Source organism: Trachemys scripta, chromosome 13, assembly GCF_013100865.1.
Source record: "Trachemys scripta elegans isolate TJP31775 chromosome 13, CAS_Tse_1.0, whole genome shotgun sequence".
NCBI classification, from domain to species: domain Eukaryota; kingdom Metazoa; phylum Chordata; order Testudines; family Emydidae; genus Trachemys; species Trachemys scripta.
In genome coordinates, this window is record NC_048310.1 from 23,222,879 (window position 1) to 23,248,609 (window position 25,731).

The 25,731-nt window shown below is 40.4% G+C and overlaps 2 long non-coding RNA genes across 2 annotated transcripts in view; one reads left to right on the plus strand and one right to left on the minus strand.

Moving 5' to 3' along the window:
- Window positions 1–13,420, minus strand: part of LOC117886860 — a 163,438-nt gene extending 150,018 nt beyond the window's left edge. Inside the window, exon 1 of the long non-coding RNA XR_004648071.1 lies at window positions 13,256–13,420. This is a non-coding gene — a long non-coding RNA (uncharacterized LOC117886860). The remainder of the gene's footprint in view (window positions 1–13,255) is intronic.
- LOC117886858 lies at window positions 10,049–23,657 on the plus strand. The gene is made up of 3 exons (XR_004648070.1): window positions 10,049–10,183; window positions 18,813–18,933; window positions 20,595–23,657. It is a non-coding gene; the product is annotated as an uncharacterized LOC117886858 (long non-coding RNA).
- Window positions 23,658–25,731: the final 2,074 nt, after the last annotated feature.

A 25,731-nucleotide genomic window follows, 5' to 3' on the forward strand; every position in this document is an offset into this window, starting at 1 on the left:
AAGACTGTTTAAATGAGTAAGAATGAAGGAGATGTATGAATTCTTCCCATTAATAATATAAACCCATTCTTTCTTCTTCTTCTATTTCTCCCCATATGTACTTTCTAGAGATATTTAATGCTATAAGTAATCATCAATCCACTTTGGAAAGGCAGTGCACTTTTTATATACTCTCTAAAGCTGCTGCTGCTGCTTTTATTGTTACTGATACCAAAAGGGAACGTAAGAAAGAGCCCCTGTAAGTGCACGTTATGGTGAGTTCAGCATTCAGAATACAGTTTGCAACACTCTGTCCTTATCTCACCTTATTATGGATCATGTATTGCAGAACATACAGGAAGGGAGATCACCCACTGGGAAGAACCCAGTGAATTAACTAGGCTCAGTGGAAGTGTGACGGATACACTGCTAGACCATGTTATTAACTCAATCAGATAAATATGTACTTAGAGAATTTTAAAAGAGCACCATGACTATATACTGACTGTAATGACTCCTTGGGACCATCAAGGTACAGTAGGTAAATACATATGTTAAAGTAACACAGATTATTTAGGGATCACTTATGCCACTTTAGACCCACACTGCGGCGGTGCTGAGCTATGCTACCCCGGGGCGCTTCAAAAGGAATTCTGCCCCTAAAAGCAGATTTTCTTCCAGGGCTCAACAGTATGCAGGGAACACACTCGCTGCTATACTCCTTCTTCATAAACACCCCCCTCCCTGCCCTTGCATGTACAACCTGTGTTTAGGAGGGAACAGCACCATAGCCCTCTCTGCCCCTTTGGGGTGTCTTGTGCTTCATGGGGCATGTGTGGCTGTGCCTGGCTGCTGATCAAACATGCAAGAGGAGGGAAGGGGAAGGGTTTCTTCTGCATCCTAATCTGGCCATTACCCAACAACACTTGTCAGGGGTTAGGTATGTTTTTTTCATTCAGATTATAGAGACAGATGTGTAAATATCCATTATATTTCTTTAGAATTATACACACCAACCCATTAAAAAAAAAGAGCTCTCCCTTGCGTAAGCCAGTAAACACCTAATGAACTCAAGGTCTCTGGGATGTCCAAAACCTCCAAGTTCTGACAACAGAGAGCTCCACTTCTATGAAGTTTAAACATTTAAAAGTGTAAGATTTCTTGCCAAAGCAAGAGAGAAGCTCAGCTCTGCTGTCAGAATGTGGGTAGATCTGGTAGACTGGCTGACACCAGAGGAACCAGCAGCTTCACCTAACTTTGAGGGCAGCTCTGCACAGATCTGCCACCTCCAATACCCCTTTCCCTGTCTGACCTAGAGTATCCTCACTCTACCCTGCAAACTGCCTGTCCTCCATCCACCCTCTGTAATTCGTGTTAGGAGCAATTAACGTGCAGATAAGTAGGATTTACCTGATTTCGTTCTGCAGAACTTACAGGGCAAATAATATCCAATAATAATTGTTCCCCCACTAGCTTTTACTAGCAGCTCATCAAGCACTTCCTGGGCCTTAGTGAGCAAAATGAGCTAAAACAATTAGAGAAGACATTTTTGCCTCAAAGTCAACTCAGCAGCTCCAATTCTGACTGATCTTATTTATTAAATAGATGCAGGAGTGATTTGTCTGTACTGCTCAGGCGGTGGGGAGTGGAGGGGGTGGGGAAGAGCAGCAAGAAAAGCTTGCCTTCTCTATGACATCATTTCCCCCAACATCAAATCCTCAGAGGGCTTTAGTAGGCCAGAGCAGGCATTCTACTTACCTACTCTCTCCCATTGAAACATGCAGCTTCCTAAGGAAAAGCTAGTTCTGGGGGAAGTAGGATGGGGTGGGGAAGAAAAATCCCTAGCAGCTCAGTTTCAGGCTAGGGCACACCTACTGGGAGGAAACAGGAGCTTCACCCTGGATATGGATGAGGAATCCACTTGTTTTAGGGTCTGAACCCCATTTCTAGAATGGAGGAACCCTTCCCACAATGGAAAATCCATGAGTGGAAACTCACAGGGATTCCAATCACTGCTGTGGGGTTCGCCATGCAGAGAACACCACCACTCTATGTTCTTTGGGGTCACAATGGCATTATCAATAGTCATACAGTATATGGGACTCTATGAAGTTAAGTAGCCTGGGTATTTTCACTGATAAGCAATACAGAGCCCCAAACAACAGTGATCCAGATAGGCTAGGTCTAGGCTACACCCCACTGATGATGGCATGTAGTATACAGGTACACATGCCAGAGTGAAAAGCAGGCTGCGATGTGTAGCTAAGCATGTTGGTGAAAGGGAGGCAGCAGGGAAAGACTTCAGAATCTCCCCCGTGCCAGAGCCTTTCCCAGCTGGGACTATCACGTACATACCCAGACCCTTCTGGCATGTATTTATTCTACTTGCCTAACCATGCCTCACGGGCTACACTGCTGTTTATGCCTGAGCGCTGGGGGCCTGTGCAGGTATGTACTCTACACACTGCCGAAAGTAGCATGCAGTATGGACATCCCATAGGGTAGACTTTCACTTGGATTGACAAAACCTGGGCCAGAGGCTTTTTGATGGTAATCTGCACTGGACACCCATCAGTAATTAACAGAAGCATAGCATGTATCTCAGTAAAAACAGAGTTATGGATAAACTTATATTGCTTGGCATTCAGCAAAGCAGTTAATTCCCCAACTTTGCAATCACGACTGGAAATAAGGGAGTTTACTGTATTCTATTTTAGACATCTAATGCAAAGCAATCCAGCCTGTGAATATATCAGTAGCTATTCTAAATGGAAAGGTAAAATGTACCTGAAATGTTAAATTATATAAATTTTAGCTTCTGCCTAATTTCACCCCCACTACAATTTCTTGAAGATTTTTTTTTCTGGAGCATGGTATGTTATTAGTGCTGTCTATAAAATATGAATCCCAATACCACAATCATCATCAAAAAATCATAAAATTCTATACCTGCCATGAAAATATTAGATGATTTATTTTGAAAAGTACATATTAAAACTAGGTATTGAAATGGTATTTTGCCTCACTGACATCAAAAACTTTTAATGACACACATTTCCCCCTAAATTGCTATTATGTTAAGCCTTTCCTTATTTTAAATCAGATATTTCAGATCCTATTTATAGATAAAGATAATATTTAGATCACCATATGCTGTACAATATTTGTTCATGTACCTTGTTCAGTCTTATTTTGTATGACATATGGTACATTCTTTATACATTGCATAATCCTAACATATTTTATATGCATATATTATTTAATACACATAGTGTGCATGCTGGATGCAGTTGAGGAGATAGGGTATGATTCTGGGTTCCCTGATTCTGGGGCTGGCAATGCCTAAATATCTATAAAAATCTGGGACCTAACTTCCAGATCTTCAAAGATATACTTAATTTGGCAATAAGTATTTTTTTTAAATATTTCTTCATAGGTTTTTTCCAACAGTAGTAGTTTGTTGGTTGTTGTGCATCTCATGCTAAATATCATGATTCTTGGTTTTTTTGATCTTGCAAAGTCTGGGTTTGTTGTTTCAGTGGAACATTTAGGCCTGAGTTTTTTGAGAGGTTAGTTACAGGATTGAATCCCAAATTAGAGTTAAGAAAAAAATAGAAAGTTTTAGATTTACAATTCCTTGGGACTCTTGACTGTCATCTATACAATGGAAATGCACAGGACAACTATACAGTTAATTTCTGAATGGCTGTTAATTTCTCAAATATTTGTACCCTAACTGACTGGGAGCCATTAATAGGCCAATCAGAACAGAAGGATTTGTACACCGATTCTAGTTAGTTCTGAACAAATGCACTGTTGATATTAAAATCCCTCCTGTGTACTGGCGGCCTTTATAAATTGTCATTCAAATATTCATAATCGATGTGGTTGCGTTAGGAGCTCACTCCATTCCCATCCTGTCACCACACACACAGTCTTGGTCCTCTCAATCCACCTGCTTAGTTAATTAATATCAAAGCTGAAGAACTCAGGATACATTTGGCTCAGAATACAATGATTACATCTTGGATAAGAAAAACTAACTAACTAACTATTTAGTAGATCTATATCTAATTTCACTTTGTCAAGCTCAATGAGACTGCATCCTTAGATGTGCATGTTTCACTGATTTCCGTGGGTGTCTGGCACATACATCAAAGAACAGAATTTGACCGTTGTGGCCCAACCTAATAGTTCTGTATGTGTCAAACTCCCAGTGAAATGAAGGTGAGTTTTGCCAGCAAGAGGAATGGAAAGTATTTCATCCTAGAACAGTACAACCTTATAAATAAGGGGTCAATCCAAAGACTCCAAGAGTGTCTCCATTCTGCAAGAAACAGGTGAACAACAGGACAGCATGCTACCAGAGCCAAGACACAAAATGTCACTCTAAGATTGGATAGGCTTCTGAAGCTGATGGGCCAGGATCCATTGGTGATGGTTCACACCAGCATTAATGACACTGTGTCATGGGATATCTCACAGCTAGTAGATGATTTCAGGGAACTCAGAAGCATGCTGAAGAAGAATGTCCAAGCAATCTTCTCTGAGATCCTTCCTGTCCCATGAGCAAAGGAAGAAGATTCTGGAAGTGAATTACTGGCTAGTAAATGTTGTAGAGTTTTGGTTTTGTAGAACACTGGTCCAACCTTCTATGGGGAGAGGGGGCTGTACAGTTTGAATGGCCTTTACCTCAGTAGAAGGGGAACCAGTCCCCCGAGGGACAAGTTGGCTAGTGTAGTCTGGAGGGGGTTAAACTAATAGCAAAAGGGGAGAAGGAAAATAGGAAAAATATGAGCACTCAGCATAAATTAGAGATGTGGACAATATTCAAGAAACCAAAGGACATGGAGAAAAAGTTCCTGAATTGCCTATACACCAATGCTAGAAACTTAGGTAACAAACAAGAGGAATTTGAATTACTCATTTATAAGCAAAAATTCAATCTAATTGATATTACTGAAACCTAGTGGGATGATTCCCATGACTGGAATATTAAAGTCAATGATTATAACCTATTTAGAAAGGTTCAAGTGGTCACAAGAGGAAGGGCAGTGGCACGCTATGACATTACCTGTTTTCAAGTCACTGGTAACTTGGAAGAAAATGATCTTGAATTCTTATGGATCAATATCCTAACAGATATAGTTCAAGATGGGGTACTGCTGATGTCTGCTACAGACCACCAAATCACACTAGGGAACAGGATGACTACTTACTTAAACACCAGGGTGTGGGGAGGAGTGTGTGATCATGGGCGACTTCAATTTTAATGACATCTGCAGGAGTTCTAATACTGCCAGTACTAAAACATCCTTGGAATTTATAAACATTATAGATAACAATTTCCTAACTCAAAACATGTTGCAGCCAACATGGGGGAGGTTTTTATTAGACCTTGTCCTAACAAATAAAAAGGAACAGATCACAGAACTAAAAATTAATGGGTAGCTTAGGTACAAGTGATTATCACTTGATCACATTTATAATGTGGAAGCAGAATGAAGTCCAGACCAATAATGTATAGAGTTTGTGCTTTAATAAGGACAATTTCAAACAATTATGAGCCAAATCAGCTGTGAGGGAAGAATTTAACCAGAAAAATTGGAATGATACTTGGAATCATTTAAAAACAACTTGCTAGATGCCCAAAAAGTGTCTAGAGGAAGAAGGCCATACTGGTTAAAAAACTAACCTGGCTTAGATGGGACGTGGCGGGACATGTAAAAAAAATATATATATTTATATATATATAAAACAAATGGGAGAAAGGGCAAGTTGATAGCTAGGAATATAAATCAGAAGTTAGGAATTGTAGAAAATTGATAAAGGAAGCCAAGGTACACAAGAAGAAATCTATGGCCAGCAGAGTTAAGGACAATAAGAAGAAATTTTTAAGATATATTAGGAACAAAAAGCATCTTTACAATGGTATTGGTCTGTTATTAGAAGGAAATGGTAGAATTATAAATAATAATGCAGAAAAGGCAGACGTGTTCAATAAATATGTCTGTTCTGTATTGGGGCTGGGAGGGAAGTGATGATATAGTCTCTCATGGTGATGATGAACACTCTTTCCATTCCATTAGTATCTCTGGAGGATGTTAAAGAGAAGCTACTAAAGTTAGACATTTTTAAATCTGCTGATCCAGATAACTTTCACCCAAGAGTTTTAAAAGAGCTGGTTGAGAAGACATTACTGTTGATTTTCAACAAGCCTTGGAGAAGTTTAGAAGACTGGATGAAAGCTAATATACCAACTTTTTAAAAAAGATAGATGGGATGACCTGGATACCTATAGGCCTGTCAGCCTGACATTGATCCCAGGCAAGATAATGGAGCAGCTGTTGTTGGTCTCTATTAATAAAGAGCTAAAGGAGAGTAATGAAATTAATGCAAATCAATTCAGGTTTACCGTCTGTGACAGACTATACCCCATTATCATCACTTTCACAAGACTACGATACATTTTGTACAAAGTATGCCTTGTGAAGTATCATTGGAAAACTCAATCTGCTGAACATTATTGTCCTGATAAAATATGTGTATCAGCATTGTATGTAAGGTTATAATTTTCTACTGTTTAAATTGCTGTAATATGTTCCAGACTTAGAAAAGCAGGCCCAAACCAGTTTTCAAAGACAAAGACACATTGGCATCCCAACCAGGTGTTAATCGACTACAACCTGCTTAAGTGGCCATTCTCTGTCAGGGGATAAGGCATGAACAAGAAATTTGCATTTCATCACAAGGACAGTTCAAACTTCATGTCCACAAAAGACTGTTTGTCACCATGATTCAGAAAGGATGTATCTAGCACAAGAAAAAGAATATAAAGAGGGGAGAAAAACACTTGACCTCACTCTCCTCCTCCATCTCTGCTAATGAAATCAACAACTCTTAAAGAACTGAACTGGGGTGGGGGGGGAGGGAGTCCTGGCTGAAGTAAGCCAGTACAAACTGCTGTAAGCTTATGGTGAGAGAAACGTTTTGCTTTTATGTTCTCTTAGCTTATTAAGTTAGGTATTTATCTTGCGGGTTTTTCTAAAAAAAAATCTGTAACCAGTCCTTGCCTTTATGCGTCATTACTTGTAGTCTTGCTTTTCTTTCTGTAGTTGATAAACTTGTTTCACTGTTTTATCTAACCAGTGTTTGTGTGTGGGAAACTCCATTTGGGATAACAAAGCTGGTGTATATATTTTTCCATTGATGAAATGACGGACTTTATCTGAGCTTGCATTGTTCAGTGATGTGCTTGGCAATACAAGATGCACATTTCTGGGGAAAAGTCTGGGACTAGAGTATCTGCTGGTGTTCTTCTGCAGTGTAATTCATGAGTGGCTAGCTAGAAACACTCAATACTGTGCAGCGGGGAGAAAGTTACTTGGTCAGGTTGTTCACCAGTAAAGTAGGGTTAAAAAAAGCATCCCAGGTTGGAGAACTGAGGAGACAGCTATTCAACAGTCCAGATTGTACCCTGGGGAATGTCAAAATATCAAACTAATTTGATTTTTTATGAGATAACAAGTTTGATTGATAAAGATAATAGTGTTGATGTAATATACTTAGACTTTTGTAAGGCATTTGACTTGGTATCGCACAACATTTTGATTAAAAAAATAAAATGTAAAATTAACATGGCATAGATTAAGTGGATTAAAAATTGGCTAACTGATAGGTATCAAAATGTAATTGTAAATGGGGACTCACCATCAAACAGGTGTGTTTTCAGTAGGTCCCTCAGGGGTTGGGTATTGCTATTTAACATTTTTATGAGTGACTGGAAGAAAACAAAAAATCATCACTGATAAAATTTTCAGATGACACAATATTTGGGGGAGTGATAAATAATGAAGATGACAGGTCACTGATTCAAAGCGATCAGGATCACTTGGTAAACTGGGTGCAAGCAAACAATATGTATTTTAATATGTTAAATGTAAATGTATACATCTAGGAACAAAGAATGTAGGCCACAGTGAGGGACTCTAGCCTGTGAAGCAATGACTCTAAAAAAGATTTGAGTGGAGAATCAGCTGAACGTGAGTTCCCAGTGTGATGTTCTGGCTAAAAGGGCTAATGTGAGTCTGGGATGAATAAACAGGGGAATCTGGAGTAGAAGTAGAGAGGGTATTTTACCTCTATATTTGGCACCTGTGTGACTGCTATGGGAATACGGTGTGCAGTTCTGGTGCCCCCAATTCAAGAAGAAAGTTGATAAATTGGAGAGGGTTCAGAGAAGAGCCACAAGAGTGTTTAGAGGATTAGAAAACATGCCTTATAGTGATGGACTCAGGGAGCTCAATCTATTTAGTTTAAAGAGAAGGTTAAGGGATGACTTAATAACAGTCTATAAGTATCTACATGAGGAACAAATATTTAACAATGGGCTCTTCAATCTAGCAGAGAAAGGTATAGCAAGAACCAGTGGTTGGAAGTTGAAGCTACACACGTTCAGAATGGAAATAAGGCATAATTTTTTAATGGTGAGAGTAATTAACCTTGGAACAATTTACCAATGGTCATGATGGATTCTTCATCATTGACAATTTTTAATTAAGATTGTATATTTTTCTAAAAGGTCTGCTCTAGGAATTATTTTGGGGAACTTCTGTGGCCTGTATTATACAGGAGGTCAGCCTAGATGATCATAATGGTCCCTTAGGCCTTGGGATCTGTTAACTTCAAAGGGACCTGGATTCAGCCCTAACACTAGGGACAGGGGGAGAAAAAATGCCCTGGAAATCATTATTATAAAAATATATGCCTATCAAAAACTTATGACACTTCTGCCATCAAAAAAAGCCAACTGAACAATCTGTGATCTTAAAAAGCTACATTTCTACCAGGAATGCTAAGAAAACAAGTAAACATTTTTTTCTGGAATTACAAGGTTTAACTATTCTAGCATGTCAAAAGTACCTTCAGTTATCTGTAGGGAGTTTGGAAGGAAGAGCCAGGACAACACAGTTGCCATCATGAAAAATTATTAAGGGGGTTTTGGGGAAAAATAAAGAAAGATACACAAACCTGATTAGGAAAGTAAATATATGCCACAATACATGTATAGGCATGTGAATGGGTGGCAGGTTACTCTAACATGAAAAAAAAACATAACCTAAGGTTATATCTCGCTTTGAGTTCCTATGCTAGCATCCACAAAACTGGAAACCTGTTTTCCAGGGCTCCAAGCAAGGAGCCGATAAAAGAATATTTGTGTAGTTAAATTCTTCTTGTTTTCCTTGGCTCCTGAAGTCACTACTTGCCAAAAATAGGACTAAGTATAGGGATTTTTCAAACCACTTTTCTGATCCACATTGATACCTAGTTATGCTTTCTGAACAGATAGATAAGATGATCATTCTCTAAAGGTCCCAACCTAAATGAAAATGTAGGTGCATGGAAATACAGTAAAGTGCTTTGAGATCTACAGACGAAAAGTGTTATATAAAAGCTAGGTATTGTTTTTGTGATTATTAAACAAAAAAAACCCAACAAATTGACACAGTAAACAACTTTGTATAGAAGAGTCTAGACAACTGAATGTCTCTCTTACTGACTCCGTGTGATTAAAAAGAAGCAGGAGCAGAGGTGTGGGAAAATAGCTCTGCCTCTCTCTCTTTTTGTCCATATTGTGTTCCAGATGTAGCGGCGAGAGTGCACTCATGACTTCCGTTGCTATCCACCAGGAATTAGCAGCAATCTACACATACATGAAAATGTGATGACCCTTATTTTAAAGGAAAACATTAAAACTCTGTGGATATGCAGTGAGACACATTCTGCTAACTACTGTACACTTTACCCAGAAATTGCAAATGAATAAGACCAGCCTTTGCTAAAGTAAAAAAATGCACCAAGACAACAAAACCCAACTGAATTGTGATTTATAGTAAATCTGTGACATTTTTATGTTTCTCAAACCAATAATGCAAGAAGAAACAGCAGACAGTGAGCCCTTGGCACTGGTATTGACTTCAAGGTCAGTGGAGCACAGAAACCTATTGGTTACTGATAAAATGGCCTCTCCTCCACCCAGCTGCTTCTGGTTTTCAAAAGAGAACTCATTGGAAATGTGCAGGTGTTTGATATTTAGCTCCCTATTGCAGTTGATAGAATAATTATTTTGTTTAAACTTTTCAAATCAACAGAATTTCTTTCGTTGAGTCTGGAATTGCCTTATTTAGTATTGAGACTCAAGAAGGTAGGTTAACAGCCTTTAACAACTCCCATTAGTTATTCATGTCTACATAGGAGTCTTATTCTTAAATCAAAAATGGTATTTCCATTATTATTATTTTAACTCATATGTAAGGATAATATGATTGTGTCTGTAAGTAAGTGCCATGCTGAATTTAATCATGCTATTTATTTGCTTTGAATTATTCTGTATTCATTTTTTCTGTACTCTTAGGCATCGATAAAGTGGCTCTGACTATTACAGTAAATTAAATGCACTTTAAAAGATTATCTCTTACATTTGTCATAACAAGAATTTACATTGATGTTTTTCTCTCTCTTTAAATGGGAATAAAGAACTCCTATACATTTTCTAATTTATCATGGAGTATTTATTACATGAAGAAGGGCTTCTTGTCTAATCACAACTCATTAAAATCACAGATTATTCACAATTATTCACTATGGTAAGAGACCATCATGCCAGGAGGGGGAAAAAGACTTTTGGTTAAGAAATTAAAACTTATTTTTCACTGTTTCTCCTTCTAAAAATATTTTTAAATGGAAAACTATCAAATTTAACATATAGGAAGCACAAAATCTTCACAGGATAGAGAAAGCTATGTGAAAACAAGCCATTTGAATGATAAAGCAGAGTGAAATGTGCAGTACATATTTAAAATCTACAGTGGGTAAAAAAGCAAAGCTGGATCAACAGAAAAGGGAAGGTAAATTCCTTCAACCCTTTATTCTTTACACAATAGATTATTCCTATTTATACCTTGCTACAAGCTGTATGTGGGGTTCATGGTTGCCTTTGTATAGCCTCATATAGGGTGACCAGACAGCAAGTGTGAAAATCAGGACAGGGTGTGGGGAGGTAATTTGTGCCTATATAAGAAAAAGTCCCAAATATCGCGACTGTCCCTATAAAAATCGGAGCATCTGGTCACCCTAGCCTCATATCTCAGTGCCTAATTGCTATCACAATTATTGTTACCTGAAGTAGGCAATCTTCTAATGTACATAGTGTATATGAATGTTCTTCATACAGCTCTAAAGAGAGGGCCATCTTAGTGGTTAAATATTGCATTCAGCCGCTTAGTGAATTGCCTTTTTTGCTTCAGATATGTGGCATTTTCCACATGTTTAGCAGTGGAGCAGACATTTGTTTGGACTATATGCCTATGTGTACTTTTTTAATGTAATAAAATTGACAGATGACTTCTTTTTGCAACAGGTTTGGTAGAAGAAAATGTTTTTTTTTTTCCTTGATGGCTGTTTAGACAGCAGTCTTAAAAAATGACTAGTCACTAAAATTCCTCATGCTCATTTCATATTGTGTTGATTCATATTAAATTCATGACAACAAAAAAGCAACTTGAGGCACTTTTGGAAATGACCACTCTTTAGTGCTTCTCTCCTCCAGGCTTGATAGGCCCAGAGTCCATAAAGCTGCCTGCTGTCTTGTGTCATGAAAAGAAACAGCTTTGCCTGGGAATGCCATTACTGTGTAATGAGGCATGCAGCAAAATATACCTTCAGCAGCCACTTGATGAAGGCTTGCTGACACACCAGACCAGACAGAAATGTTTTTTTGTGTGTTCTTCCTTATTTTGTCCATCAATCACATCATTAGTCAAAGCAGACAGCCTTGTCAGCTGGGCACAGATGCAGACTGGCAGGCGATCAGTGGACAGGTGTTAGAGCTTTCCCAAAACAAGATCTTGAAATGAGAAAAGGAGCGAAGACCTTGTTTCAAGGGCTGGAATGTCAATAAAAAAAAAACACCATGAGGGGAAAAGTTCAGAGGGGGTGCTCAGAGCAACTGCATAAATACTTTGGGAAAAGTTAAGAGAACCTGACGCTTAATATTACATTTTAATTTCTGTCCACATTAGTGGATATCTATGGATTGCAACAACGTCCAGCATTTTCTGTTTGAAAACAGTCTAAAGAACATTGCGTAAACAATACTGTACTTCCATTTCATTAGGAAAATCCTTCATGGCATATGGATTTATTTGTCTGAAGTTTCTGTCGTTAAGCTCAGACACTAATGCCTATGACGAGCATATATTCTTTCAGTTTGACGTGCAAAATGGCAGAGGCTACACAAGGGATCTCATTTTCATTATAAGAACCAAAAACAAACACTCTGAGATACCTCCCAACTGTCCCTGATTACAAGGAGCGCTAATCATGTTGAGTGAAATTCTGCAATCCTCAGACCTTACTCAGGCAAAACTCCTAATAACTTTGATGGGAGTCTTGCCTGAGTAATGATTTGGACCCATGAGCCTTACTTTTTGCGCATCTGGCACTGAGGTCCATGTGTATTTTCCTGAGACATTTTTCTGACGTAAACATTGCTGTCACAAGAGTAGCGAGGGAATCCCAGGATTGCATAGGATGTTGTTAGATTTGAACTCCATCCCAGGCAAACCTGGGGTCCTTTCTGCTATTATGGCAGCAAGGTTAATATCAGAAGCACTGTTCCAGGAACCAGAGACTGTAGAACATATTGGTTACATTAAAGCAATAAATCCCATGCAATTTAGGTTTCCGTAACTACTTCCCCCTTCCTGTGTGGGCCTTTGCCCCACATTTGGGTCTTAGGAAAAATAACAACAGAGAACAGGTATGACATAAAATGAGTAATTGCTAGTTTTTTAGCCGAGTACATCAATAACACATGTAGGATTTTAAATCAGGATGGGACCAGTGTGGAATAAGTAGTATACCTGTATGCTCTATATGAATTTACAGTGAATGAAGCACAGTGAATGGCAAACATCTAGTGCTCACAAGCTGATCTGTGAGATCCTGGCTGCCTTGCAAAGTCGTCAATTTTATCACGTTGTTTGTGTCTTAGATCAACTCTTGATGAATAAACGTTATCGACTGAATTGGTCATTAGTCATTATAGTAGTTTTTCAAGCAAGCAAGAACAGAAAAAAGAATATTCCCTACTAGCTATAATTATAGACCAAGTAGCAAATATCCTCTGTGATATGTGGATATTAGAAAAAATGTATTTGAACACACTGAGGCAGAGTTTTAGGTATGGTCTTCTGGTCTAGTAAGGGGTTCTTACCTTTCTGGTGTCAGGATGCATGGCTGTGCATCAATTTCATTCTGGCATGTTGGGTAGTTTTGGTGATTTTCCACTCTAGACAGGTAAAAAAAACCCTCTTCTTACCAGGATCCAGTATCTTCCCCTTGATGCGGGTGAGTGATGGGTGAGGCATCTTCCCACATTCCTTATGACTGCTAAATAAAAGAGGGTGCCCATTACTAGGCCTGAAGCCAATTCCAGTTCTGTCATCTCAGGATACATCTTTCTCCTTTCTCCACCAAAGGTCTAACCTTTAACCCCTTATTCAAGTTCATTACTGTTGATGCATTATTGATGATCAGTAGTCATTTACACCCTCCCCAACCTAAGGGATAAAGAATTCCTTAGTCGCCTGCCTCTTCAGGTGGCAAACAAATTACCTCTCCCAACAGTTCCTGCTCCTTCACAACTCTGTTTTTATGATTCTTCATCAGGCTCCTTTCCAGGCTGCTCTCTGCAGGTCCTATTCAGACCACAGCTTCACCCATAACTGAGTACTATCTCTCCCCTGCTGGGATTCCAGGGCTTCTGCCTTTTCATAGTCTCCTCCCCTAAGCTGATTCCTTCCCCGGCTCTGTAGCGTAGCCTGGCCCTTTTCTATGCTCTCTCAAAAGAACCACCACTGTAGGTCCTTCTCCCTCCCTAATGTCACTCTCAATAAACAAATGGGAGCGCCTTAATTTCCCTGCCCCCTTCCCCATTATGCAATTCAGTCTGTGGGTCTCTGGGAACTAGATATGTCATCATTCCTTGATTCTGATCTGAACTGGGATCAAGGCTGTGCCTGGCCTGCAGCCTCCTGAAAATATGTCCAGTTACAGTTCTCTTTCCTTGGTAGCAGATACCATTTCCTGTGTTGAATTAGTGCAGCAGTTCTCCAACTGTGGGTCAGGACCCTAAAGTGAGTCGCGACCCCATTTTAATGGGGTCATCAGAGCTGGCTTAGACTTGCTGGTGCCCAAGGCCAAAGCCTGAGCCCTACCTCCCGGGGCAAAGCCGAAGCCTGAGGACTTCAGCCCTGGGCAGCGGGGCTCAGGTTACAGGCCCCCTACCTGGGGCTGAAGCCCTTGGGCTTTAGCTTTGGTCCCCTCGCCCAGGGCAGCAGAGCTTGGGCAGGTCAGACTTCGGGCCCCCCTCTTGGGATTGTGTAGTAATTTTTGTAGTCAGAAGAGGATCACGGTACAATGAAGTTTGAGAACCCCTGGATTAATGTATTGACTAAAAATGAGTGCTTGTGCTTCAGAAAAGCATCCACTACTCATTGCACTAGTCCGCCTATATACATAGGTCCATTGAAATCCACCCGTATGATTTGTAACTTGATCAGCATTTTCTCTCTTACTCCTCTTCCAGGCATAAAATGTATATCTGTAAACCGGGGGAAGTCCTCTCATAACATTATTGTGTGAATACCTTCAGCAAAGGTCTTTTGTTTCCTTACCCACCTCTCCCCCCCACCCAATCTACGGTTTCATCTGACTCTGAATTGTGGTTGACTTTAATAAACATAGCAGTTATTTCCTGACCAATACACCTAATTAGATGTTTTTGAACAGCTTTGCATCATCTACATTTTAGATGATTCTCCATCTCCTTGTCACCAAATGCCTGATAAGTCTCATGCAGGATCCCATTGTTCTGAGCCAAGTTATTCCCCAAGACCTAGTTCAAATAGAGCTCCCTCAGGGTCCAAGGATAAGTTCTGCTGATATAATTGTACACAGAATCCATTTCCCTCAGTTTCATTAGGACTGATTTGGTCAAACTAAATACAAATATCAACTCTTCTACTAGGGCTCAGTCCTGCTCCCATTGAAACCTATGGCAAACTCCCAGTAGCTTCAATGCTGCAGGATCAAGCTTTTAGTTCCCCTTCAGAAGTTCTATACCAGCTCTGTATTCACTTTGTGATTGCCTCTTGGCTGTGATCTGAAAGTATATCCACCGCTTTAAAGAATTCTTTGCTTATATCCCCAGCTTTGTAAACCTCAGGTCACTATGCTGCTGACCAAAACTTCCACTGATTTCACTGGTGCAGGGCTTCACCCCACAATACATCAGATAATTTCCATCACTTTGTTCTCCCCCCGTCTAACACGTTTACTATGGTTCACAAGAAGTCACCAAAAAACACCTTGTGAAAGATCAGATGCAGAAGAGATGACTTTGATCTCCCATGAAGCTTATGGGCAAGGCTAAACTGTATCTGCACAAATCATGGCAAATGTAGATACTTGCTGCACAAATGGAAGTTGAAGACTCTTCAGTGTGCGACTGTGGGCTGCCAGAAGAGGCCATGGAACATATAACAACTCAATGTCCAATTCACAAATATAAAGGAGGCATCTCAGCAATACACTCTGGCTTAACACGAGTTGTGTTACAATCACGCAGTTGTCTGGCTTAACAATCTAAATATAAAATTACAGCTGTTGCTCTACATTTACATCAGCCATAGGAAGAAGACAATGGTGGCTTCTTGCCTTATAGTTAGATTGTAAGCTCAGGGATCAGCTTTTTGTTATATACATGTACAGTTCCCAGGAGGCCTCAATCTCTGACTAGTAATTTTTGGTAATTTGGTAAAATTTGGTAAGTGTTTTTGGCCAAGATGTATGACCCTATACCTCCCCACTAGGTATTGTTACCCATTAATTTTCTCTCTGGGACAAGGGGGAGAAGGGCTAGGTGTTTGGGATACAAAGCCACTAGCTTTGACTGGAATGGAAGACTCTACAGAGACAATGGGGGAACATTAACTCCCACAGCAAGTTATTTCCCACTCACCTCTGTGCAGGGAAGCAGAACAAAAAGCCCCTACTTGGAGAACAAAGGCAAGAGGTGTCCGGTAACTTTGTCTTAGGGCTGATGCTGGAAAGGGGGACACAGGAACTGAGAGCAAGAGAGAGAACTTGCATCTCAGGAGAGCATAGCTTGGACCATGGTTTCCTCCCCACCACCCATATTCAAAATGGACTGTCTTATGTTTACCTTTCCCATACTAGCATGTCTCTCCATTGCTGCATTCCAGGAAACTAATAAATGCTACCATGTTTTGAAACCTGCATCACTACAAATACTCAGTTTGCACTGCTCCCAAGAAAGAAAAGCCTCTCTCAGGTGTTTAATCTCAGTTGGCTTCACTATTGGGAGCCATGGTGAGAAATAGGGGTTGCTGGAGCCCAAAGGCCCAGTCAGAAGTTGTGGAAGCTGCATGGTCTGCCTTGTGGAAAAGTTAGCCCCATAGGGTCTGGTGCACTAAAGGGGTACTCCCAGCTATTTGGTCATATTTTTTTCCCCAGTGGAACATTTTAAATTTGTTTCACTCTAGTTTGTTTAACTTAAAGGCTGGGGCGTAGTCCATACCCTGTAACTCCCAGACACCTTAGTCACTAATTCTGATATTTGCAGATATTTGCATTGAGGGTCAGGCTCAGGCAGCTTGGATGCTGGTTCCAGAGCAGCATCTGAATACCCGATACCCGAGGCACACGAGTTCACAAGAAGAAGGAAAGGTTGGAGTAGGTAAACGTCGAGGTAGCTTCAGTGCTGAAACAAGTGATGATGGGATGATTCAAGTGCTGGAATAGGGAAGGATACCAGCATAGTTAGTTTGGTCATTTGGATGCTGATTCTAGCATGAGTGGATAGAACAGGATCTTAATCTGTTGTTGGGGGAGAAGCAGGGCCATCTCTGGCTTTCTGGCCGCCCCAAGCAAAAAAAAAAAAAAAAAAAAAAACTGCGGCGGCCAGAACAGCAAAGCAAAAAAAACAACCTGCGGCGCGGCTGGAGCCAGGGTGCAGGGGGACTCCCTGCCCTGCAGAGGGGGAGGGAGGGAAGGAGCAGGGGGAGAGAAAGAAGGGGGGCGGCCACACGTCCCCTCGCGCCGTGCCCCCTGCCGGGAGGGCTCCGCACCGCTCCGGTCAGTTGTGAGGGAAGGACGCGGGCTGCCTGCCGGGCTTGCTGCAGGGCGCCCCCGTCCTCCACGTCGCTGCCCCCTACAGGAACAACAAAAACAACAAAAAAGCGGCCGTGCCGCCCTAGGATTGGGCGGAATGCTGCCTCCTACAAGCTGCCGCCCCAACCACCAGCTTGCTTGGCTGGTGCCTAGAGCCGGCCCTGGGAAGAAGACACTTTGCTGTGATGACAAATTAAAAAAACCTAGCTAGAATGAACCAAATTTAAAGTTTCCCACTAGGGAAAAAGCATGTTATCAAATAATATCCTTTTAAAATGAACAATCATGCTGGAAAACCTAACTTTTTAAAAAACAAATGGCAAAAGGTAGCAGATACTGGGATCCTGTGTGGATATACAGAACTACTCTGGTTTCAGAGTAGCAGCCGTGTTAGTCTGTATCAGCAAAAAGAACAAGGAGTACTTGTAGCACCTTAGAGACTAACAATTATTTGAGCATAAGCTTTCGTGGGCTAAAACCCACTTCATTGGATACATGCAGTGGAAAATACAGAAGGAAGATATATATATACAGAGAACATTTAAAAAATGGGTGTTGCCATACCAACTATAACGAGAGTAATCAATTAAGGTGGGCTATTATCAGCAGGAGAAAAAAAACTTGCGTAGTGATAATCAGGATGGCCCATTTCCAACAGTTGACAAGAAGGTGTGAATAACAGTAGGGGGAAAATTAGCATAGGGAAATAGTTTTTACTTTGTGTAATGACCCATCCACTCCCAGTCTTTATTCAAGCCTAATTTAATGGTGTCCAGTTTGCAAATTAATTCCAATTCTGCAGTTGCTCGTTGGAGTCTGTTTTTGAAATTTTTTTGTTGGAGTATTGTGACTTTGAGGTCTGCAATTGAGTGACCAGGGAGGTTGAAGTGTTCTCCGACTGGTTTTTGAATGTTATAATTCTTGACATCTGATTTGTGTCCATTTATTCTTTTGCATAGAGACTGTCCAGTTTGGCCAATGTACATGGCAGAGGGGCACTGCTGGCACATGATGGCATATATCACATTGGTAGATGTGAAGGTGAACGAGCCTCTGATAGTGTGACCGATGTGATTAGGTCCTATGATGGTGTCCCTGAATAGATATGTGGACAGAGTTGGCAAGGATAGGTTCCTGGGTTAGTGTTTTTGTTGTGTGATGTGTGGTTGCTGGTGAGTATGCTCTTCACTTTCTTTTGCCTTCTGCTCTCTCTAGTTCTCTCTACCCTCCTACCATTCCTTGAGCCTTTCCCATTTTCTTTAGGTCCTCCCTTTCCTTCTCCAGCATTGGTCCAATCTACTTTCCACTGCACCTTGTCTCCTACCTCCGTTGATCTATTTCCCCTTCCTACTTGGTTCCTTGCCCTCCACTGCCCTTCCCTCTTGGTATTGTGCACTCCATTTCACTCCATTACCCAGCCCTGTTCTATTCCTGTCCAAGTTTCTCTCACTGGCTGCTACAAGATTTATGAACATTATTTTTAATGTGTAAAAAAAAGCCCCCCCACCCCAATTAAATGTGTTACTTTAATCAAAGCAATTTTGAAGGAACTTGACCTTTTCCTCATTTCTTTCCAGCTGCTCCTGGCTTTTGTGTTCTGTTTGCTCAGTCCTCAGCCCTGACAGATCTTGGGGTATTCTGAAGTCCTGACGCACTGCACTCAATCAGATAGGCAGTCAAGGCCAAGGGGAAAATCAGGTACTATGCATTCATTTCACACATCCTCTCTCTGGGTCCCATGGATTTCCTGTCCTCATGCCTCCTGGGATTGGAATAGGCTCATGTCGCCCTGTAACTCCCTGCCTGCAAAATAAATGTAACAATCTTGACATTTAAGTTGTCCTCTACATTCTGAGCTAGATTCCCTGATCAGATCCAGCCCCTTTGCATCCTTGGGGAGGCACAAAGGGGCTACATACTGCAAATGGCCAGCAGAAAAATTCCCTGCTGACACAGATGCACCAGCCTTGGGCCCTGTACCTGCTGCTCCACCCCCGCACTTAGTATAGGGAGTAGAGAGTGGGTCAGCACATCTCTTCTATCATAGGCCTAGCCTCTACCAATATGGTGTCCATTAAGGATCATACATTAATGGGGCAAGTTAGGCTTGTCCAGAAGCAGCCCTAATACTTGTCAAGGCTAGCTCTGGTGCTAAGAATTAGGGTGTACTCTCTACCCCCCCGCAAACATTAATAATAGATCCACCACCAAGAACTTCAGTGAGTTGAATGAGTTAACATCTCCTGGTGTAACACAAAATGTGACACTATTACATGATATTGCCATTCAAGTTTTACACAAAGGTATTATTCTGCAAAGATATGATGAATATTAACTTGTGTCATCGCTGCCTTTGGTCACTTCTTTTAGAAACTATTAAAAAAAACAAGATCCATTCAGCTTCAATAAATAATAGGCAGGATGGTGGAAAAAAGAAAGAGAAATTAGGATCACTGAAAGGTCAGGTGCCTTTATCCAGCACAAGGGAAAAGGAACAGATTCTCAGATCTTTCCAAGAGCTGACCTTTCTAAAGGTGTGCTCAGAATGAAGGGGGAAATACCTGCTACAGATCCATACTTCTACCTTTAAATAAGAATTAATGTCAGCTATATTTCTCCTGAGATATCATTAATCTAACCAGCCATTAGAGGTCACTATTGCGCTAAATAGATGCAGGTGGAATACATTTATTGGGGAAATGAAAATAATGGCTCTTTGAACTTTACTGTAGTCTCCACCAAACACCGGAGCATTATGAATAAACTTTACTCAATTGCCCTTTTTACAGGAGGAGAGATGCTGTTAATAAAGAAGTTGTATTACTAATTATAAAAAGTTATTATGGCTGTATGAAGCTTTCACAAAGAAAGACAAACCCAGGCCAAAGACACCTAGCTTCAAACATCCCGGATTAAGAAAGCCCACCCAGAAAAAAACCCATCCAGATTAAGAAAGGGGATGAGAGAAAACAGGCTAGCTGGCTACACTCTGTAGGATCAGAAGGAAGAGTTGTAGGGCAGTAAGCCCTCCTCACTTCTGTGGAGATGCCTAAGGGAAAGGGAAAGGACCTAGTTGCTGATGAGAGGGGTAGGGAGGAAGAATGACCAAGCAGGTAGGGCACTCAACTTGAATTATGCAGACCTAGGTTTTATTCCTGGTAGTGTCAGACTTTTTTAGGATCTTGGGCAAATCACTTAATCTACCTGTCCCTGAGGTCCCAATCTATAAAAGGGAGATACTTTTGGGGTGCTGCAAGGATAAAAAAGACTGTAGGGTGCTCAGATTGCATGATGCTGAAGCCCATATAAGGATCTTGAGAGACAGACTAGATATCGTTATAATATTGTTGATTTTTCAGGGTTCACGTGGAATTTTGCATAGTGCTTGAAGTTTCGAGTTCATGCAAGCCTCAATGCCTGAAGGAAGACTGCCATGGGATGCAACCCCAGGGTGACCTGAACCTGCCAATTTGAGTTAAGCAAAACTTCAAAAGAAGCCCAGCCCTAGTTGCAAATACAACACCTGGTCAGACTGTCCTATACCCAGTGGCATGAGAAGTGAGACAGCATGCACCAATATGGCACATTATCCCTGCTATACTTGTGCTCTAGTGGCAGCATGCAAAAATCACATGACATATCCCCTCACTGCTGCAGTCTGGTTCCTGTCTCTGCAGTATTATCATCGATCTTTTGCTCCACATTAGGCTCCTAGGCAGCCCATTGGGGCTGATTTGTCAATAATTTCAAAGGTTATTCAAACATTCAAGCTTTATTGTGATTCTTAATGGATCATCTCCATAGAGCAATTTAGTAGTGTAGTAGAGAAGGTTATACAGCAACACTGAGTACGACCAGACTGGGGACAGTGCAGCTATAAAGTTGCATGCTGCCACCATAAGACCTTAAATCCAAGGGAGGTATCTGATAGATCCTTGCACGCTTTGGATGTATCAATAGCTTCAAGTAAGTCATCCACATACATTATGATATAGGAAGAGGTGAAAATCAACTGGATTAATAAGAGTCAACAGTGTAAACAACTGGCATCAGCTGTCAATGCCATGTTGGAATTCTACAGCATGGGATTGCTTAGTAACAAGAACACGGATCTAGTCACACTCAGACCTGCCTATTAAAAGGAATACATGAGGTCCACAAAGAACCTACACAGCCAGAACTGTCATTTGGCATGAGCTGATCAACACTTTTCTTGAAGTGTGGAGCAAACGTTCACAACAGGCTGATGAACTCCTGGTGGGTTCATCTCTCCCACATGTCACTTTTTCAAAGTGCAGAGAATTAAATCCACAAAAAAAGCATATTTAAATAAAGTTAATGTTCAAGATATTGGTCTTGATTCTTCCCTCACTTAAACCACTGGAATCTAGGAGTAATTCCTCTGCAAATCAATGAAACTAAGACAGTGCAAGTGAAAGTAGACTGAGTTCCACTGAAACACAAAATACAAGACAAAATATGCTTCCTTACTGTACCAGTCAGGAGGGGTCAGACTGCAGGACAGAACACATTACTTTCCTCACCTCAAACATCAGAGGAAGAAAGCAGGATTTAAGATCAAAAGGTGAAATCTTGACCCTATTGAAGTCAATTGGAGTCTTGGCATTGGGTGAAATCCTGGCTACACTGAAGTGAGTGGAGTCAGAATTTCACCCAAAGTGTCAGTATCATTTCTGAATACATTAGCTGTTCCTCCCACACATCAGAACCTTTTCTTTATTTAATCAGTTGAGTGCTACCAAAAGAACTTGGTATGTTTGGAGGAATCAGGGGCTGTGCCAAATGGCACAGTTAGTCTTTAGAAATTATTTGTTTAGGTGCTTTAATTAAAGCAAATTATGTACCCAAAGAATACAACCAACCAACAAGCCAGACAGGTACCTTAGAAGTTTTCAGGCTATCAAGTAAAAGTCAGTACATTAAAGCAATTCTTTAAAAATAAGAACTTCTATAATAAAATAGCTAAACACAGTTTTCACAATTAAAACATACATCTATTATTAAGTCCAAAAATAATGGTTTCACAAGTCTGTGGAAATATCTACTGTACACTAGAACCTCAATAATTCTTACTTTCTTCATAAACAAGCCCAGTAATTTCCCCAGAAAAATGGCAGCCCCCCACGGCTCAGTGAAGATTTAGTAGCAGAAAGCCAAAGCACATTATATTATGAAAACTTCATTATTTTATAATATATGCAACAGTAACTTTACTAATATAGGGTTCAATTCTTCATGTTCCTTCCATACGAGTAATCCTATTGAATTCAACTAGATTAATCCCATGACTAAGGACAATTTACATGAGTAAAGATTTCAGGACAAGGGGATCAGTATAAAATATAAATAGTTTTCACTACATTTATAACACATGAACAAAGTACACTCTGCAATGCAGATTACCTGCTCTGTGTGCATGTGTGCGTGTTTATGCACTTTCTTAATTGCTAGTTCACAACATATGAAAATCTGCAATGGATCTTCCTTGTTATTAGGGCAAATCAGATTTTACTGAATTTGCTATACATGTTACAGAAGGACAAATAATAATAAAGGTCACAGTAGCTGAAGATTTTTTTTAAAAATATGAATCCTCCGCCGCTCCACATAGAAGTAGAAAGATGGGCACAAACCTAAAAATACAAGATAACTCAGTGCCCAGAGCTACTTTTAACTATGCTCCTAAACAGGAGCTACAAACTGGTGACAGCTGCCTGAATTTTCATGCCATTCCCTTTGGAAGATGGACCTTGTAAAAATGATTTGAGGATTGCCTTGTCAGTATCGCTCAATCCTATGTCATTACTTTAACAGAACTTGTGGAGATGTCAAATATGGCCATGCCCCTACACAGGTTCACAAGTAGGCTACCAATCCAATCTCTGTGATTCTGATCAACCTGTGGCCTAGAGGTAGATAATGTGCATCAAACGATCACACAATTCCAGTTTATTGCCAGTGCCAATATTGCTTTTTATCTCACTTTGTTGTTCTAATTTACAACACCAATTTAGTCAGGGTCATTGTATTTGGACTTTCAGTGTTTTTAAAACACTGGGGCAGCAAAGGGAGATATGTTACAGTTATCAAAAGAGAATATGAGGTACAGTGTAATTACTATTGTTTTCAGAAGCATTGCTATGTAGTAACTATGTAGCTTACATTACTCCGTGGTAACAATGCAACTGACTTGCATCATCCCTCTCCAGTGCCTCGCACAAGGCTAAAAATCCTAATAGAATAATGTGCTGCCCATAAATCTTAACACATTGTGTATTATTAGTAAAACTTTTTTAAAATTCTTACTTGATAAAGTAATAAACTTGTTTGATGAATAAGACCCCACATACCAAATGGTGAAATGCAATATGAGTTGTTAAAAGAATAAACCTGTTGAATAAATCTGCTATGCAAAAAATTATCTCAATGTTATATATAATGAAACCCTTCTTAAACAAAAAACTGATAAAACAATAAACCTGTTCAAAGATTAAATTTGCTGCACTCTAGAGCTATACTTCTCTGCAGTATTTGGAGCTGCCAGACAACTCTCAACCTGTTTAATCTCAGTAGTCCTGTTTTTACACCAAATTTTCGCTATTCTGTTTCAATCATCCCTACACTTGTAAAATGTAAGAAACATCCCATAGTCAGAGTGATGATCACTATAAAATTTCTGCCACTAAAACTCACAGATAAACTTTCTATCTTCAGGGTTTTTTTAAACAAATGTATGTCTAGCCATGAGTAATACCGGCCTCTCAGTAAGGTAAGCAGGCAAGGAGGAGAGCAGAGTTTGGAGGGAGATCTATGACCCAAGAGCATTGCAGAATGGCCATTGCAATTTTTATCCCATCCTGGAGAGACGATAGTATATTTATGCAGTCTCCCTTTTAGCAATGATACAAAGATTTGTGGAGGGGTGGGGGTATGAGGGCGGGAAGGGCTTGTTTTTTTTTAACCAGTCAAACATTTGCAAGCATTCACTCATGAGATCAGGTCTTACTCAAGTGAGTCAACAGGACTATTTGCATGAGTAAGGGCTTCCAATTGGGCCCTAACTGCATAAAAGGAAAAACCACAAGCAAGATAAAAGCTAAATCAGCTATCTTAAAAGAAATTTCAGAAGATACACCCATAACTATACCAAGCACAAGTGTCCTTTAAGGGTGAGTAATGATATTTCTTTTGTCAGACAGCTGGCACCTTCTGCCTTCCTTTACCCTGTAACATCATTCTTACTTTGAAGACCTGTGTTAGATCCTTTTCCCTGCCAAGTTTGTCTTCTTTTGCTACACTCTCACCATCTGGGAATTATGGGTGAACTGGTCCAGCTCTTCCCTAACCTTTGCCATAAAAATAGGATCAACAAAGTTTCAACCTGCAAGAGGTTTTTTTTAACTAGGTTTGGCTAAAATATTCTCCTGCGGGAGAGGGGGGACATGGACTGACCATTAGAATGTAATCCTTTCCTATATTAGTAATCACACATGCCTAAATCTGTCTTCCTACATTCGATAGCCAGACATCCAGAGAGATATTAAGGAACCTGACAAGGCTGATCTGAAACTATCTTGCTTTATGAGTCTGAACTATTTCCAATCTTGCTATGCAAAAAGAACACCCCATCAGTTTTTGAGCTCAGCTCAAGTGATCAGTGCTGCTGGGATAATGGAGGAAGAAGCTCAAGTAACATTGCTTCTTTGCTATATTGCTTACATAGTGTCTTTCATATGAGCATTTTAAAACTGCTTTATAAACAAGCAAGTAAACCTTCTCAGAACCCTATCTAATAGCTGATCCTTCTCCGGGTACATGCATACATTTGGGCCTGATTTTGAAGCTGGGCCTCACTTAACTGTAACTATACACCTGCCTGTACAAATAACTGTGCATGAAAATACTGATGTTTGGACATCACCCTACCCGGGTATGTGGGTACAAAACTGGAGATGCAGAAATAAAAAGACTTTTTAAAAACCTGGCACGAAATGTCACCAGCAACATTAGGGACCTTTTGCAGGGATTTGTTTGATATGAGAAAAAGGATTTCCAGGATATCTTCCTCTGGAAAGCACCGTGAGGCAGCCCAGGTACTGCTGCAGAGCACACCAATTAACACTTAGCTCACTAGAAAGGGGCTGCAAAACTGACCTCAAAGGAATATTTCTGGTGTGTGGAGGGGTGGAATTCCCCACGTGTCTCTGTGCTGGCAGAAAGGCCTTATACTACCCATATGCACAGCCCCCCTTTTCTCAGTCCCTGACATAGAGCAACTCCTGGGGCTGCTCTCACTTATGTCAGAATTTGGGAGGAACAAACATGTCTTAAAGATGCCTTAAAGGTGTCTTAAAAGACATTTTTATCCCACTTTGGGCTATATCTTCATAGAGGTGCTGCTCCACATCCAAATCAGGATTTAAGTGATTTCTGGCTTCCCCACAAACAATGGATTGTTTTATTTTAAACGGTTAT